The sequence below is a fragment of the Schistocerca serialis genome, chromosome 1 (genome assembly GCF_023864345.2).
Source record: "Schistocerca serialis cubense isolate TAMUIC-IGC-003099 chromosome 1, iqSchSeri2.2, whole genome shotgun sequence".
NCBI lineage: Eukaryota > Metazoa > Arthropoda > Insecta > Orthoptera > Acrididae > Schistocerca > Schistocerca serialis.
The window spans coordinates 437,128,806-437,144,559 of NC_064638.1; the positions used below are offsets into that span (position 1 = coordinate 437,128,806).

General features: G+C 41.0%; 1 non-coding gene across 1 annotated transcript; it reads left to right on the forward strand.

Moving 5' to 3' along the window:
* Window positions 1–506: 506 nt before the first annotated feature.
* Trnas-gga (transfer RNA serine (anticodon GGA)) lies at window positions 507–590 on the forward strand. Its single transcript is given in 2 exon segments — window positions 507–546; window positions 556–590. It is a non-coding gene; the product is annotated as a tRNA-Ser (tRNA).
* Window positions 591–15,754: the final 15,164 nt, after the last annotated feature.

The window sequence follows — 15,754 nt, forward strand, 5'->3', positions numbered from 1 at the left end:
TGTTTTCTGGCGGGGGCGCCTTGTCGCAATTGAAGGCTTCGGTGTCTCCCTGTAGCGGGAAAGGGAAAAAGAGGGCGGTTCGCGTAGGTTTAAGAAGTGGCTGTATGAGCTCTCGTGGAGAGTCGGCAGTCGGGGCATCAAGAAGCGACTTCTCTGCCGGTACTAGAGGGACAGAACGCAGACCGCGGCATCAGCGTAAGCGGCGCGAGCAGCGGCTCCGTAGTGTGGGGCGTTAACTGCTCGTCGCGAAAGGAATCTTCCTGAGCGTGGGTCCGCAAGGGGCCTAATCTGCAGTTCGGCCGTATGTTGTCGACAGGCGAGCAGGTTCTGAAAATCGGCGCGCCTTCCTGCGTCCGTTGAAACGGCTGGCAGCGGGCGGCTCGGCAGAGCATTTGGAGGTGCTGCGTTGGTTCAGTCCTGGGGGTCGTAACGCACCAGAAGTTGAGTATTGATTGTTAACAGATTTTATGAAGTTTAATTGAATTCAATATACTTATTCTTGTCCGGCCTGAGTGGCCGAGCGGTTCTAGGCGCTACAGCCTGGAACCGCGCGACCGCTACGGTCGCAGGTTCGAATCCTGCCTCGGGCATGGATGTGTGTGATGTCCTTAGGCTAGTTAGGTTTAAGTAGTTCTAAGTTCTAGAGGATTGATGCCCGAGGCAGGATTCGAACCTGCGACCATAGCGGTCGCTCGGCTCCAGACTGTATCGCCTAGAACCGCACGGCCACGCCGGCCGGCTCTGTGGTTCGGATTACTTCTTTCCTCTCCCAGCTTACCTACGGGTTTATTCGACTGTTCGCCTATGCCATGTCTGTGAAAGTGTAAGGCATCAAGGACTGTACTGTTTAAAATGCAAGGCACTAAGACCTCATCCATTCTCTCGCCTGCCATAACTAGTATTACTAGACTCACGTGTTAAAGGTACTCTGAGAAAGGAGAAAAATTGCTTTTGCCTCGTGGTAAGAACTAGTCAATTGCATAACGAGTTCCTGCTCATCTGGAAGCTTTAACTTACGTAAATGTGTGTTTATGTATATTTGGGCATAATCAAGCAAGGTTAATGTACGCCGTAGTGGATTTTTTAATTGTTTCTAGTCAGCAAAAACAGTTGTGTTTTTTCCAATTCAATACCTTATAAGGCTTTTACTCAACCTGCTTATGTGTTTTATACAGGTAGTTGGTTATTAGTGTGTTTTCTTGCCATGCAAGACTTTGCCATTTCATTACGGGTAGAAACTGTTGCCTTGAAAGGAGAATGTTGTAAAAATTCGCAAGTCCTACCTGGCGAGCGTGTGTGGTTGCCGTAAGGTAAGTGGCAGAAATTTGTAAAATTTATTTTTTTATATATTTTGGAAATTTTAATGTTATTAACTGTGAATGTCCCCCCGTGTGCATGACTCATGCCTTTTAGTTTTTCTATTTTGAGAACTTTTGTGAACAGCATTGTCTTTATATGTTGCATACAAGTTAAATTCTGCGCCATTTCATGAATGGAGTGAAATTCACCTGTAATTTAGCTGAGCTTGAAATATTATACAGCGTCGCATTGTATACGTTAAATTTCTTGCGTGTACTTGCCTTTTACTGGCGTGAAATTTTTTATAATAATTTAGTAATTTAAAAGTCCTTTCCTATCGTAAATTGTGACTTATTTGATAAATGATTGTTGTTTTTTTTACAAATATCGTAAAGTCTTGCACAAAATTTGAATAAAGAGTTTTACTGAAAATTGTGTGTAATTTCACCAGTTATTCCTTGGCACCTACTTCCGCTTTGCATTTTGTGTACCGATTGAGATTAATAACCTTTGGTGAACCAGTAGTAATTTTACGGTTCACTTATTTTTAAAAGTCTGACATCATCATACTAGTCCTGATGCACTGAGGGAATTGTAATTAATTTCCATGGTATATTGGTTTCTCGAGACAGACATTTGGTGTTTCTAGGGATTGGCCGAGTTATGTTCCTGGCGCGGAAAAATTGCAAGTAGGCCATGTTCCATGCGTAGACGTCGAATTACATCAGTAATTCCCTGAAACAGTGTCTTACAGGAGGAACTCCCTCTCTGACCCAGTCCAAATTTAGCATGTCGAAAAAGGGTGAAAATAAAAGGACAGTTACTTTGTTCAAATGACTCTGACAAGGGGAGGCCGCCAATTGTGAAATTCAGATTCGATTCATACTGCGCATAATAAAAGCTCATGGCCAGAGGTGTAATGTGGCAAAGCACCAAGATGCACTTCTCAGCCTTTGTCGAGAAAATCGACAGTTAAAAGAAACCGTTGCGGTGAAATACTCTCCACGATAAATAATTTTCTACAGCGTCGTGGCGCAGCGGTAAGCGCACGGCTTCGTAATCTGAAGGTCGCCGGATCGAAACTCGCGCCAACCAACCTTTTTTTTTTTTTTTTTTAGTATTTGTTTTTTTGTAATTCAAATGTACACACACACACACACACACACATACACACACACACACATATATATATATATATATATATATATATATATATATATATATATATATATATATATATAAAATTCCCGGCAATCAGTTGCAACAATGATGCATATAATAAGTTGTTGAAAGTCGTTTGTCGTGGAAAAACTGGCGACTTCGAACATCATTATGTTTTCCGCAAACAAATTTGTATTTCACAAATGTTATTAATTGTCTTCATAATGTTAACCACGTATAGTTAACGGAAGACGTAGAAACGATATTCCGAAACGAATACGTATAGCGTAAGTCAAATGTTCGAATTAGAATAGAGACCCCACGAACACAAATTTGCTGTGGCAGGTATGAAATATAAACTCCGTTACTCGCTCGTTACACTTGAAGGACAGATGTTGAGTGGGCCGAAACGAGCCGCCGCATAAAAGCGTAGTTACCTGCTAACTTCGAAAGAAGCGCAACTTATAACATCATCGAAAATCAGTGCGGACGGGAGAGCTTTGGTACACCCTGTTAAAAAAAAACGGAAAAATGGAGGCGGTACAATTGGAGAGCGATCCGCCTTCAACAACATGCATAAATAATTCATTAATAGTTTATATATATATATATATTTGAATTACAAAAAACTAATAATAAAAAAAAATTTCATGGCGCGAGATTCGATCCGGCGACCTTCAGAATACGAACCCGGGCGCTTACCGCTGCGCCACAACGCTGTGGGCGATTACTATTCGTAGAGAGTATTTCACCGCAACGGTTTCTTTTAACTGTCGATTTTCTCGACAACGGCTGAGAAGTGCATCTTGGCGCTTTGCCACATTACACCTCTGGCCATGAGCTTTTATTATGCGCAGTATGAATCGAATCTGAATTTCACAATTGGCGGCCTCCCCTTGTGAGCACTATGGGACTTAACATCTGTGGTCTTCAGTCCCGTAGAACTTAGAACTACTTAAACCGAACTCACCTAAGGACATCACACACATCCATGCCCGAGGCAGGATTAGAACCTGCGACCGTAGCGGTCACGCGGTTCCAGACTGAAGCGCCTAAAACCGCACGGCCACACCGGCCGGCTACAGTTACTTTGTCTTAGGTGCCAATACACAATAGTTTCGGAGAAAATCACAGTCAACGTTCTGAGGCTACTACATCCGTTTGCTTGCGTGTTGTTAAACCAAACGAGTTGGTAGCGTATTGGCTAGGAGCACAGTTTGTTAAAATTTAAGTTTGTCATCTTACGTAAAAATGGAGCCGTTTCTGGACATTATTGACACGTGTGGTGCGCAAATGTATCCCTCCTTATACAAGAGTTTAACTGTTAGTGAAATCGGAAAATCGACATGTTCACTAAAAGTAATTCCGCCAATTTTTTTTTTCTGTGAACCCTCCGACGTATACTTTTACCGACAGGTGAAGAAATACTTTCACCCATTACAGATGTGTACTATTCTCATCGAACAGCAAACAGAAATCACAAGTAGGTCTCGATCCATAATCACTTGCAAACTCTAGTTTTCGGGAAATGTTTTGATAAGCTTGATTTGCCGTGAAAATGTCAGAAAGATTGCGAGATATTTAGGGACGTCAACATTCCTACGATTTCTGACCTGTTTGTTCTCTCTTTTTGGCTCTCTTCCTGAAACTATAATACTGCTGAGATTTTCGACGAAACTGCTGATCGTGGATTTCATTGCGCTGTAACTCAGATGACGACAGTATCGGATGTCCGACACTTCTCACTGGGATCTGGGGTTATAAATGTGTTCAAAAGGACTCGAAGGGATTTTCAGTTACACGTATTCGGCGTTTGTTAGCTGTGTACGGACGATTTAAAAACGGAAATATTTATGGTAGAAATGATTGGTGTTTCATCTCGAAACGTTTAATTTATTTCATCAACCTCATTTCATCTAAATTCATTGGCTTACCAGTGTTCAACTTTTTCAATTTATTCTCCACGTCTATTCGTCCTTCTGGTTTTACACTACTTACGTGATCCCCAACGTTTTAGTTAAGCAAGTGCCAAAGAACAATCACATCTAGAGATAAGTTAATGTGCACTGAGACTGCCTTGAAAGCCTTATTAAGCCTTTCTATTAGTCTTCAAAATTAAATGAAAATACAATTAACGTTGTCCACTGTGTCACATCTGGGTCCAAGTAATTTTAACATGGCAATCTATTTTAATAATTACAGTTCGATAACGCACAATAGAATGAAGTTGTAGCTTACAGGGACCGTTAGTGTGAAACAACTAGGATATAAACTACGAAAAAATGCGCTAAACGCCAGATACTGCATAGATATTTCGTCCCACACTCACCTTGGGTGGATGATACGTACAGAATAAACGACAGGTTTGCTCAAGAATGACATATCTACACATAGCTGTCGGCACTTTTTGTTCTTCGTTTCCCATTCTCATCACATCTGCATCTCGCTTCATGTTATCAGAATCTGGAATCGAATATGCACTGCAGAGATATCGCTTGTTTTATTATCTTTTGGTTACCGTGAAAGATTTTCTTTCATGATTTGCTTTTCGGTTTGAAACTGTATAGCAGAGAATGGCAACCAGTGGTCCGCAGGCCGAAGCTGATCGGCTATTGGTTCCAATCTGCCCGGTAGAAGAAATTTGTGGGGGAGAGAGTGAAGGGTAGCAAAACTTTGAATTGCATGTTTTTAAGACAGCTGTTGTAGAACGTCTCTTGCTTCAGAAATAACATCCATGGGGGGTGTAAATACGAGTTAATGTAAGAATCTTAAGATGGGATGAAGATAAAAAGGATATACTCTTAAAGATATGCGCCTGAATTTCGGGAAAGAGGTGCCATTTCATGTCAGTTCCTTGCCTCATAGAAATGTCACAGACGCTGTAGTTTTGACTTCGTGCGTTAAGAGTGCGTTTGTTCAGCCACGTGACAAGGTGGCCCGAGAGCTTAAGTAAGAATGTGAATCAAGCACACGGGTCACCAAAGTATGCTTATGCTTGCTGTACAGATTGATTCAGCTACCACTACCACTGTCATTTTATGCAACCAACAAAGTTATATCTGGCTTGAGAGTTTTATATTCTCTCGCTCGCTACGCGCAAACCATCAGTCCTACAGAAAAATTAAACAGGACCTGCCCAGTAGGAAGCTGAACGTAGTTAATTTTTATACTTGGATACGTTTTTGCTGGAGTGCAAGGTTATCAAGAAAAACGTGGAAAAATAATCTTCAAATGCATCTCCACCGTCACAAACATCCTCACCAATCAGGTTTTTCAGTATGTTGTTGGTGGCACCGCCTCCTACCGCTGTGTACCTTCCAGGACAATTTTTACCACTTAATCAATTCTACTCATAAAGCCGATGAATTCAGTACCCCAAAAGAAATACTTTCCTTAGAATAACACTTTGTGAGTAGTACGAAGAGTAATTAACACGATACTAACAAAATACACGCAATTAGCATGTTGATGGGCAAGAAGCATTTCTGTAGCACTGGGCTGAAGTGTAAGCAAGATTTCCTAGCTGAACAAAGTATAGCAACACAGAACTCAACTTAGGAAACCCATAAACCAATTAACCCTCGCTGCGGGACGTCAATTAGGGATACTTTGGGATGCGACGTGCGGAACACCGCATTTTCGGCGGAGACAACACCACAACAATAGACACCATTGGGGGAGTCTTCTGACACACGCCTGCACTGAAGTAAACATCTTAAAGCAGCAGAGGATTCTTTTGGGCGGTCTCAAAGGAGAAAGAGCCATTCCATTTACAGGAAAACGTAAGAAGGCAGAAAGTGCGTCATCGGTTTGTCATAAACACAATTCACATGACACTCACTTGTGTAGGGCGTGAGACCACACCTGATCTGCGAAAGCCTTTTAACTTAAGAAAGCACTCTGGAACGCAGAGGAAGGCCACTTTTTGGATGCAGAAGGAAAGACAACAGTGTGACTCACCGGTATTTTGGTAAACATTCGAGAATCACGTGATACTGGTGAGGATGATGCATGATGTTCATCTGCACAGCTCCTGTTTGCGTGGAGCTTATTACTAAATGTAGAAAACGGCGAAAGCTCGTCGGACTGGGTGAAACTGGTGTACACCTCAATTATTTTTTGAACTCGCATTGGACAAAGAAATGACGAAAGTTGCTGCAAAACCACTCACTGGCCGAACGCACAATACAGCGAGGAAAGGCTGAAACAATATAGGCAGTCCCAAGTGAGTGATGGAGGGAACAATCTCTTCCTAGAAGGGCCGTGTGCTAGACGGAATGCATGCCACACTGTCGTGGCTCCAGAAGAGAAATTTTTTCGTGAACACCGGGTGTGCTCACAAGGCTCTGATATCTCATAATGTCTCTGGAATAGAGATTATGAGCTACGAGGTGTGTTAGTCACGTTCTGCGGAACATTAGAGGGCAACAGTGTACTCGTCACTCAGCCTTAGTGAGCAGTCACAGCCAGTTAATTTTGCCTCACAAAAACTTAACGCGGTTTACGACAGTATATCCAGTAAATATCAGAATAGAGTTATCAGGACGACAGGTTTGCAAGGTGTTGACGCATTCACCGCCGAGACACTCCACACCTACATCTACATCTACGTGATTACCCTGCTATTCACAGTGAAGTGTCTGGCAGAGGGTTCAATGAACCAACCTCAAGCGGTCTCTACCGTTCCACTCTCGAACCATGAGCGGGAAAAACGAGCACTTCAATTTCTCTGTGCGAGCTCTGATTCCTCTTATTTTATCGTGATGATTATTTCTCCCTATGTAGGTAGGTGCCAATAGAATGTTTCCGCAAACGGAGGAGAAAACTGGTGATTGAAATTTTATGAGAAGATCCCGTCGCAACGAAAAACGACTTTGTTTTAATGATTGCCACTCCAGTTCAGATATGATGTCTGTGGCACTATATCCTCTATTTCGCGATAATACAAAACGAGCCACCCTTATTTGAACTTTTTCGAAGTCATCCGTCGGTCCCACTTAATGCGGATCCCACACCGCACAGCAATAATCCAGAATACGGCGGACAAATGTGGTGTAAGCAGTCTCTTTAGTAGATCTGTTGCTCCTTCTAAGTGTCCTGCCAATGAATCGTAGTCTTTGGTTTGCTTTACCCACAACATTATCTATGTAATTATTCCAATTTAGGGTATTTGTAATTGTAATCCCTAAGTATTTAGTTGAATTTATAGCCTTCAGATTTGTGTGACTGGGCTAGTACATTAAAACGTTTTTGTTCTCTACTCATTGCTCTATTATGCCACCAGAATAGTAGCCTACTTCGGATCTGTTCATTATATCTGTAATAAAACGCATAACCAGCAAAAGAATATGAAAATCTCACATGTAGTTTTTAAAGGCCAGATATAAGATTGAGGGTTGCATAAAAACACAATGACTGGTGCATCTGAACCACCCTGTGTTTCCTTTTTAGCTTATGAATAAAACTCATTAGCCTATACTTTAAGATATATGAGCACCCAATCGCCTTGGTTGCTGCTGGACCCGGCGCATCTTCCCGAGGCGATTTGAGCAGACAGTGACTTCCCCTGTGCCAGCCAGCTCAAGAAACACGTCGGCTGAGCAAATTTATTCTGCCTACTACTAGTCTAATGGAGATTTGGCAGCACAGTAGAAAATGTTTGGCAACTATGTCGCCATCGATTTACTTCCTGGGGTGGTTCATAATTATCCTGGAAAGTTCACCCGATATTTTCTTACTGTTTTGATTAAATATTCCGAAAATGGAATAGTACGAATCGTTCCAACAGAAACTGTAGATTACTTTGGCATTTATGTTGAAAATTCTCCATCTTTGCCATCACTGGGACAACAAAGAGACCCTCCGTGATGCAGATGTATGCTATCAAGGAGCTAAAGTGTTCGCCCTCGAAGCAGAAGACTGCTCAATTTTCTGTTCTAATTTCGCTGGACACAAGATTATTGTCTCTGAAGTTTTGTCGGTACATTGATGCTGTACCCCGTAGGTCTGAAGGTGAAAAATTCGCTGAACTGCACGCTTGTTAGAACTTGCTTTTTCTGCTTCTGACAATTGAACTGACTTGTGACACTGAACGGTGTGATCAGGATTTCGATACTTATGTACTCCTTGCTACATACTTTCATGGTGGTCCTGCAATGCTTGTTTAGTAAGACTGTGGACCGAAAATAGACACAGAACGTTTGGAAGCCGAAATTGCCTACTATCCCGCTAATTCGTGACAGTTTGGGATACTTCGTTTCATAAAGAAAGACTTTTTTGTAACGTTATCATGATAAGTTGTATTTAACTTGTATCAGTACAGTGAATACCAAAGATCGTTTTTTCTTAGTGTAGCGAACATTGCAGATAAATATAAGAGATAAAATATCAGCAGTAATAAATTTTCCCACTTGATCGGATGGTTTTTTTGACTGCACGTCTCTTGACAATACGTTTGTAGCACTTCGTCTCCATGCATTCTGTTCGTTTTCTCTCTATAAAAATTCAAAATATTGTGATACCAGGAATATATGTGGATGGTGTTTTCACAAGGAACACCAGACATACTCTCTCTTTATCCATCATCATGAAGATTTTTACACAAACATCGTTATCTGAAAACAGATGTAAGCAATCATTAGCAATGCAGTCACGCAATACACAATTATGTTCATGTATTTGCTTCCACAATCTCAGTCACAAATGAATACCTCTCAGTAGCACATCTCTCGGTGCATCATTACTTTCATGATCCGTTCTACAGGAAACCACCATTTGAACTCCTATCAACGATACTTCCAGCCAGTCAAAGTAAAATATACTCACAATCCCATAAAATTACTTTGTCAAAAACTCATTTTGCAACAGAGAAGATGGAAAAGGCAAATAACGTGAAATAGCGATAGCATGCTTTTTGAAATACAGTTTTACAGAAAATTATTCACTTCTTTTTCTCGTTACTGTCAAACTATTTCGGCATTTTACACTGTTTAAGTACAATTAATTTTTGTGAGACAAGTTGGATGGATCAACACTCTAACAAAAATTTCATTAAATGACTCACGCCCAATAATTGCAAAAAGAAATAATATTTCTCAGTAAATGATTTTAATTTATAGTTTTCAGTTATATAGTTTGTGAGTCTTTACTTTCAGACAAGGATCACTTCGTTGTTTCCTAATTTTCCACTAAGCATAAAAGCTGGTTTAATAAAAAGCGATAAAATTATACACTCTAAAACAGAAAAAAACAAAGTAAACAAGTACCATCAATGAATCGTCCGAGTGGGTTGGAAATCGATAGAAGTGATATAGATGTTGTGATATTCACTATTTTTGACTTCATTAAAACAGCAAATAGTTAATACTTTCAGCCAGAAGGACAATACTTGTATTAATGTATAATAAGGCGTCGCATAGCGACGGTGGAATTTTCTAAATAATGTAATTCGTCGTCAATATAAACGGATAAATACGGATGGATATGCGATCCTTCACTATTTTGTTCGCTGGAGAACAAATGAAGCCTTGAGCGTTAAACACTTGTACTGTTTTTCATAACCCTGCGGCAGGCGCGCTTAAGATTGTTGTGTCAGCGGGCGCGTGCGGCACTCAGTGCCGCCTACATTTAAATGCATAAAAAAGCTGTTTTTTTTAATTTTTTGGTGGAATTAATTACATATTGTTTATAACATCATTCTTAACAACCACTTTTAAAATGATCTGTATACATATATCCAGATCCCCTACCCCCATGAACCATGGACCTTGCCGTTGGTAGGGAGGCTTGCGTGCCTCAGCGATACAGATAGCCGTACAGTACGTGCAACCGCAAGGGAGGGGTATCTGTTGAGAGGCCAGACAAACGTGTGGTTCCTGAAGAGGGGCAGCTGCCTTTTCAGTAGCTGCAGGGGCAACAGTCTGGATGATTGACTGATCTGGCCTTGTAACGCTAACCAAAACGACCTTGCTGTGCTGGTACTGCAAACGGCTGAAAGCAAGGGAAAACTACGGCCTTAATTTTTCCCGAGGGCATGCAGCTTTACTGTATGGTTAAATGATGATGGCGTCCTCTTGGGTAAAACATTCCGGAGGTAAAATAGTCCCCCATTCGGATCTCCGGGTGGGGACTACTCAGCAGGACGTCGTTATCAGGAGAAAGAAAACTGGCGTTCTACGGATCAGAGCGTGGAATGTCAGATCCCTTAATCGGGCAGGTAGGTTAGAAAGTTTAAAAAGGGAAATGGATAGGTTAATGTTAGATATAGCGGGAATTAGTGAAGTTTGGTGGCAGGAGGAACAAGACTTGAGGTCAGGCGAATACAGGGTTATAAATACAAAATCAAATAGGGGTAATGCAGGAGTAGATTTAATAATGAATAAAAAAATAGGAGTGCGGGTAAGCTACTTCAAAACAGCATAGTGAACGCATTATTGTGGCCAAGATAGACACGAAACCCATGCCTACTACAGTAGTACAAGTTTATGTGCCAACTGGCTCTGCAGATGATGAAGAAATTGATGAAATGTATGATGAGATAAAAAGAAATTATTCAGGTAGTGAAGGGAGACGAAACTTTAAAAGTCATGGGTGACTGGAATTCGAGAGTAGGAAAACGGAGAGAAGGAAACATAGTGGGTGCATATGGATTGGGGGAGAGAAATGAAAGAGGAAGCCGTCTGGTAGAATTTTGCACAGAGCATAACTTAATCATAGTTAACACTTGTTTCAACAATCGTGAAAGAAGGTTGTATAAATGGAAGATCCCTGGAGATACTAGAAGGTTTCAGATAGATTATATAATGGTAAGACAGATATTTAGGAACCAGGTTTTAAATTGTAAGACGTTTCCAGGGGCAGATGTCGACTCTGACCACAATCTATTGGTTATCAACTGTAGATTAAAACTGAAGAAACTGCAAAAAGGTGGGAATTTAAGAAGATGGGACCTGGAGAAACTGACTAACCCAGAGGTTGTACAGAGTTTCAGGGACAGCATAAGGGAACAATTGACAGGAATGGGTGAAAGAAATACAGTAGAAGAAGAATGGGTAGCTCTGAGGGATGAAGTAGTGAAGGCGGCAGAGGATCAAGTAGGTAAAAAGATGAGAGCTAGTAGAAATCCTTGGGAAACAGAAGAAATATTGAATTTAATTGATGAAAGGAGAAAATATAAAAAAAGAAAGGAATACAAACGTCTCAAAAATGAGAATGACAGGAAGTGCAAAATGGCTAAGCAGCGATGGCTAGAGGATGTAGAGGCTTATCTCACTAGGGGTAAGATAGATACTGCCTACAGGAAAATTAAAGAGACCTTTGGAGAAAAGAGAGCCACTTGTATGAGTATCAAGAGCTCAGATGGAAACCCAGTTCTAAGCAAAGAAGAGAAAGCAAAAAGGTGGAAGGAGTATATAGACGGTCTATACAAACGCGATGTACTTGAGGACAATATTATGGAAATTGAAGAGGATGTAGATGAAGATGAAATGGGAGATACGATACTGCGTGAAGAGTTTTACAGAGCACTGAAAGACCTGAGTCGAAACAAGGCCCCGGGAGTAGACAACATTCCATTGGAACTACTGACGGCCTTGGGAAAGCCAGTCCTGACCAAACTCTACCATCTGGTGAGCTAGATGTATGAAACAGGTGAAATACCCTCAGACTTCAAGAAGAGTATAATAATTCCAATACCAAAGAAAGCAGGTGTTGACAGATGTGAAAATTACCGAACTATCAGTTTAATAAGTCACAGCTGCAAAATACTAACGCGAATTCTTTACAGACGAATGGAAAAACTGGTAGAAGCCGACCTCGGGGAAGATCAGTTTGGATTCCGCAGAAATGTTGGAACACGTTAGGCAATACTGACCCTACGACTTATCTTAGAAGCTAGATTAAGGAAAGGCAAACCTACGTTTCTAGCATTTGTAGACTTAGAGAAAGCTTTTGACAATGTTGACTGTAATACTCTCTTTCAAATTCTAAAGATGGCAGGGCTAAAATACAGGGAGCGAAAGGCTAGTTACAATTTGTACAGAAACCAGATGGCAGTTACCAGAGGGGCGTGAAAGGAAAGCAGCGGTTGGGAAGGGAGTGAGACAGGGTTGTAGCCTCTCCCCAATGTTATTCAATCTGTATATTGAGCAAGCGGTAAAGGAAACAAAAGAAAAATTCGGAGTAGGTATTGAAATCCATGGAGAAGAAATAAAAATGTTGAGGTTCGCCGATGACATTGTAATTATGTCAGAGACAGCAAAGGACTTGGCAGAGCAGTTGAACGGAATGGACAGTGTCTTGAAAGGAGGATATAAGATGAACATCAACAAAAGCAAAACGAGGATAATGCAATGCAGTCGAATTAAACTGGGTGATGCTGAGGGAATTAGATTAGGAAATGTGACACTGAAAGTAGTAAAGGACTTTTGCTACTTGGGGAGCAAATTAACTGATGATGGTCGAAGTAGAGAGGATATAAAATGTAGACTGGCAATCTCAAGGAAAGCGTTTCTGAAGAAGAGAAATTTGTTAACATCGAGTGTAGATTTAAGTGCGTCAGGAAGTCGTTTCTGAAAGTATTGGTATGGTGTGTAGCCATGTATGGAAGTGAAACATGGACGATAAATAGTTTGGACAAGAAGAGAATAGAAGCTTTTGAAATGTGGTGCTACAGAATAATGCTGAAGATTAGATGGGTAGATCATGTAGCTAATGAGGAAGTATTGAATAGAATTGGGAAGAAGAGGAGTTTGTGGCACAACTTGACTAGAAGAAGGGACCGGTTGGTAGGACATGTTCTGAGGCATCAAGGGATCACCAATTTCGCATTGGAGGGCAGCGTGGTGGGTAAAAATTGTAGAGGGAGACCAAGAGATGAATAGACTAAGCAGACTCAGAAGGATGTAGGTTGCAGTAAGTACTGGGAGATGAAGAAGGTTGCACAGGTTAGAGTAGCATGGAGAGCTGCATCAGACCAGTCTCAGGACTGAAGACAACAACAACAACAACATACATATACCCAAAATGCATGGGAAAACTAAAAATTTTACAGAATACCTGGCATTCGTTTCCAGGATATTTCCTAAGCGCTACTTTAATAACAAATTCTAAATAAATTATAACCACAGATATGACTCGATTGCTTACCATTGTTAAAGCAAGTTTTATAAAAACGTGTAATATGTATAAAAACTTTGTAGTAATAATAAAGAATAAGGCAGTCAGTAAATACATATCAAGAATCACACACTTTCTTCCTCCAGAGAAGCTCTGAATCATTACATGTGACAACATTGTGGCAATGTTGCTTGCAAGCGAATCTTTTGCAGCTATTGCAAATGACAGTAGTTTTATTCTTCTTTTTACCGCCACAATGATGGCACCTCCCGCACTTTCTTACAGTCTCATCGTGATTGGCGGGAATTGATTGATGAGGTGACAGAAATCGTTGAATATCTCGTGGTAGCGTAGAGTGTTGAGCCCTTTCTTCCAAATGGAAGTCCTTCAGAGCCAAGGCCAGGTTTGTTAGGTAGGTTCTTCTTCTGAATCTTTTCTCTGGAATTTATCCCAGCAATATCCAGATAACGAGAAAACAATGCTAAGGGCCATCTTCTTGTGGTCCTTTGTGTAGAGTAGGATGTACACATATAGTCCACAGTATCGACTCCACCTTTTGATGCATTGTAGTCCAAATTTACAACAGACTTGCCTGTAGCGGTGTCGATTTCAGCAGTTTCATGCATTGACTACAGGAAAAGCACAGCCTTGTTCCTTTTTGTTTGGCACGAAACAAGACAGAAGTCATATTGAAATCCGAAAAGACAATTTCCAATTTCTCGCGATCTGTTGGGCAGAAATTCCGGAGGAATTTCCTTCTTGTTCTTTTTCAATGTTCCAATGAACGTTAGCCCATTTTCTAAAAGATACTGGGCTAAAGGGTAACTACCGTAGTACTTGTCCGTAGTTACATTCCTGTGAGTTCCCTTGATTGGCTCAACCAATCTCTTCACAATATCCATTGGATGGTTGGATGCAATATATGGTCCAAGATTCTGCCTGCTGCAGTATACTTCAAAATTAAAACTATAAAATGTCTTGCTATCGCACAATGCATACAACATCAATCCATACTTAGCGGGTTTATTGGGCATATACTGAACAAAACCGCAACGTCCACAAAATGGGATAAGCATTTCGTCTATGGTTGTCAACTCCCCTGGACTGTAGTTATTTCTGCAGTTGTTCAGAAATGCTGAGTGGAGATTGCAGATGGCAGCAAGTTTATCAGTTGCTAGTCGTTCTTTTCTTGTAGAAGTATCGTCAAACTAGAGTGACCAGAGTAAGAACAGAAAGAGCTTTTAGCTAAATGGTGCCCTTAGAATAATCATTCCTGTTCCATTTGATGCCCACAGTTCTAATACATTTGTGCGTCCTCCTTTTTGTACAGCAATGAGAATCACTGCTCCTAAAGGAGCCGTTATTTCAGAAGCAGAAGTAGTTTTGCAATCGCTAGCCCTTGAGTAATTCACAGATGATCTCTTGTTATTTATGTACTTGTTTGTGTTTGCAGCGACATTATCAATTATCTCAGGATCAAACAATTTGAGAAAACGTTCTATTTCCGTTTTAGCTTCTTTACACCATTGCGTTTCGGGCTAGGTAGGATTTTGAATATATTCTTACTTTTTGGTTTCCCTGGTAGTGCTAACGGATTATTTATCCCCAAAGTTTCTTGGTTCTTACCAATATAAAAATGGCAGTCATCATGTGGCATTCCTTTCACTTCATTCCCGTCAAAGCACGACTGCTCAGATTCGCTGGAATGATCTGCAGATCTTCTTCGTCAGATGATTTCAGAAGAAGACGCTCGATTTCTTCTGGTGTTAGTCCTTTCCTTTGTGCGGACCTGGTAGACAATAAAATAATTCTAATACCAAAGCAATGTTAATAACTAAATCATCATTCACGCACAGAGTTGTAAAACAACGCTTCTAACCATCAATACATTCGACAGTGGTATAGCCATGTACTTACATTAGCCATGTACTTACATTACCGGGCGCGTGCGGTACGCATTGCCGTCTCGGTGCACTCGTCCACTTCACAGGTCAGTCACTGCTGTTATGGTGGGTGGGTATAATGACGGCGCAGGGAATGAAGTTTGGCGCGTGACTAAACAATCGAAGCACATCTAACACCACTGTTGTGTGCTCTGCGCGCTGACGTAATTATTCAACGAAAACAAAACTGCCACAGGGTTAAGTAAGACGGACGCAGATTTGTGGCGGTCTGATCT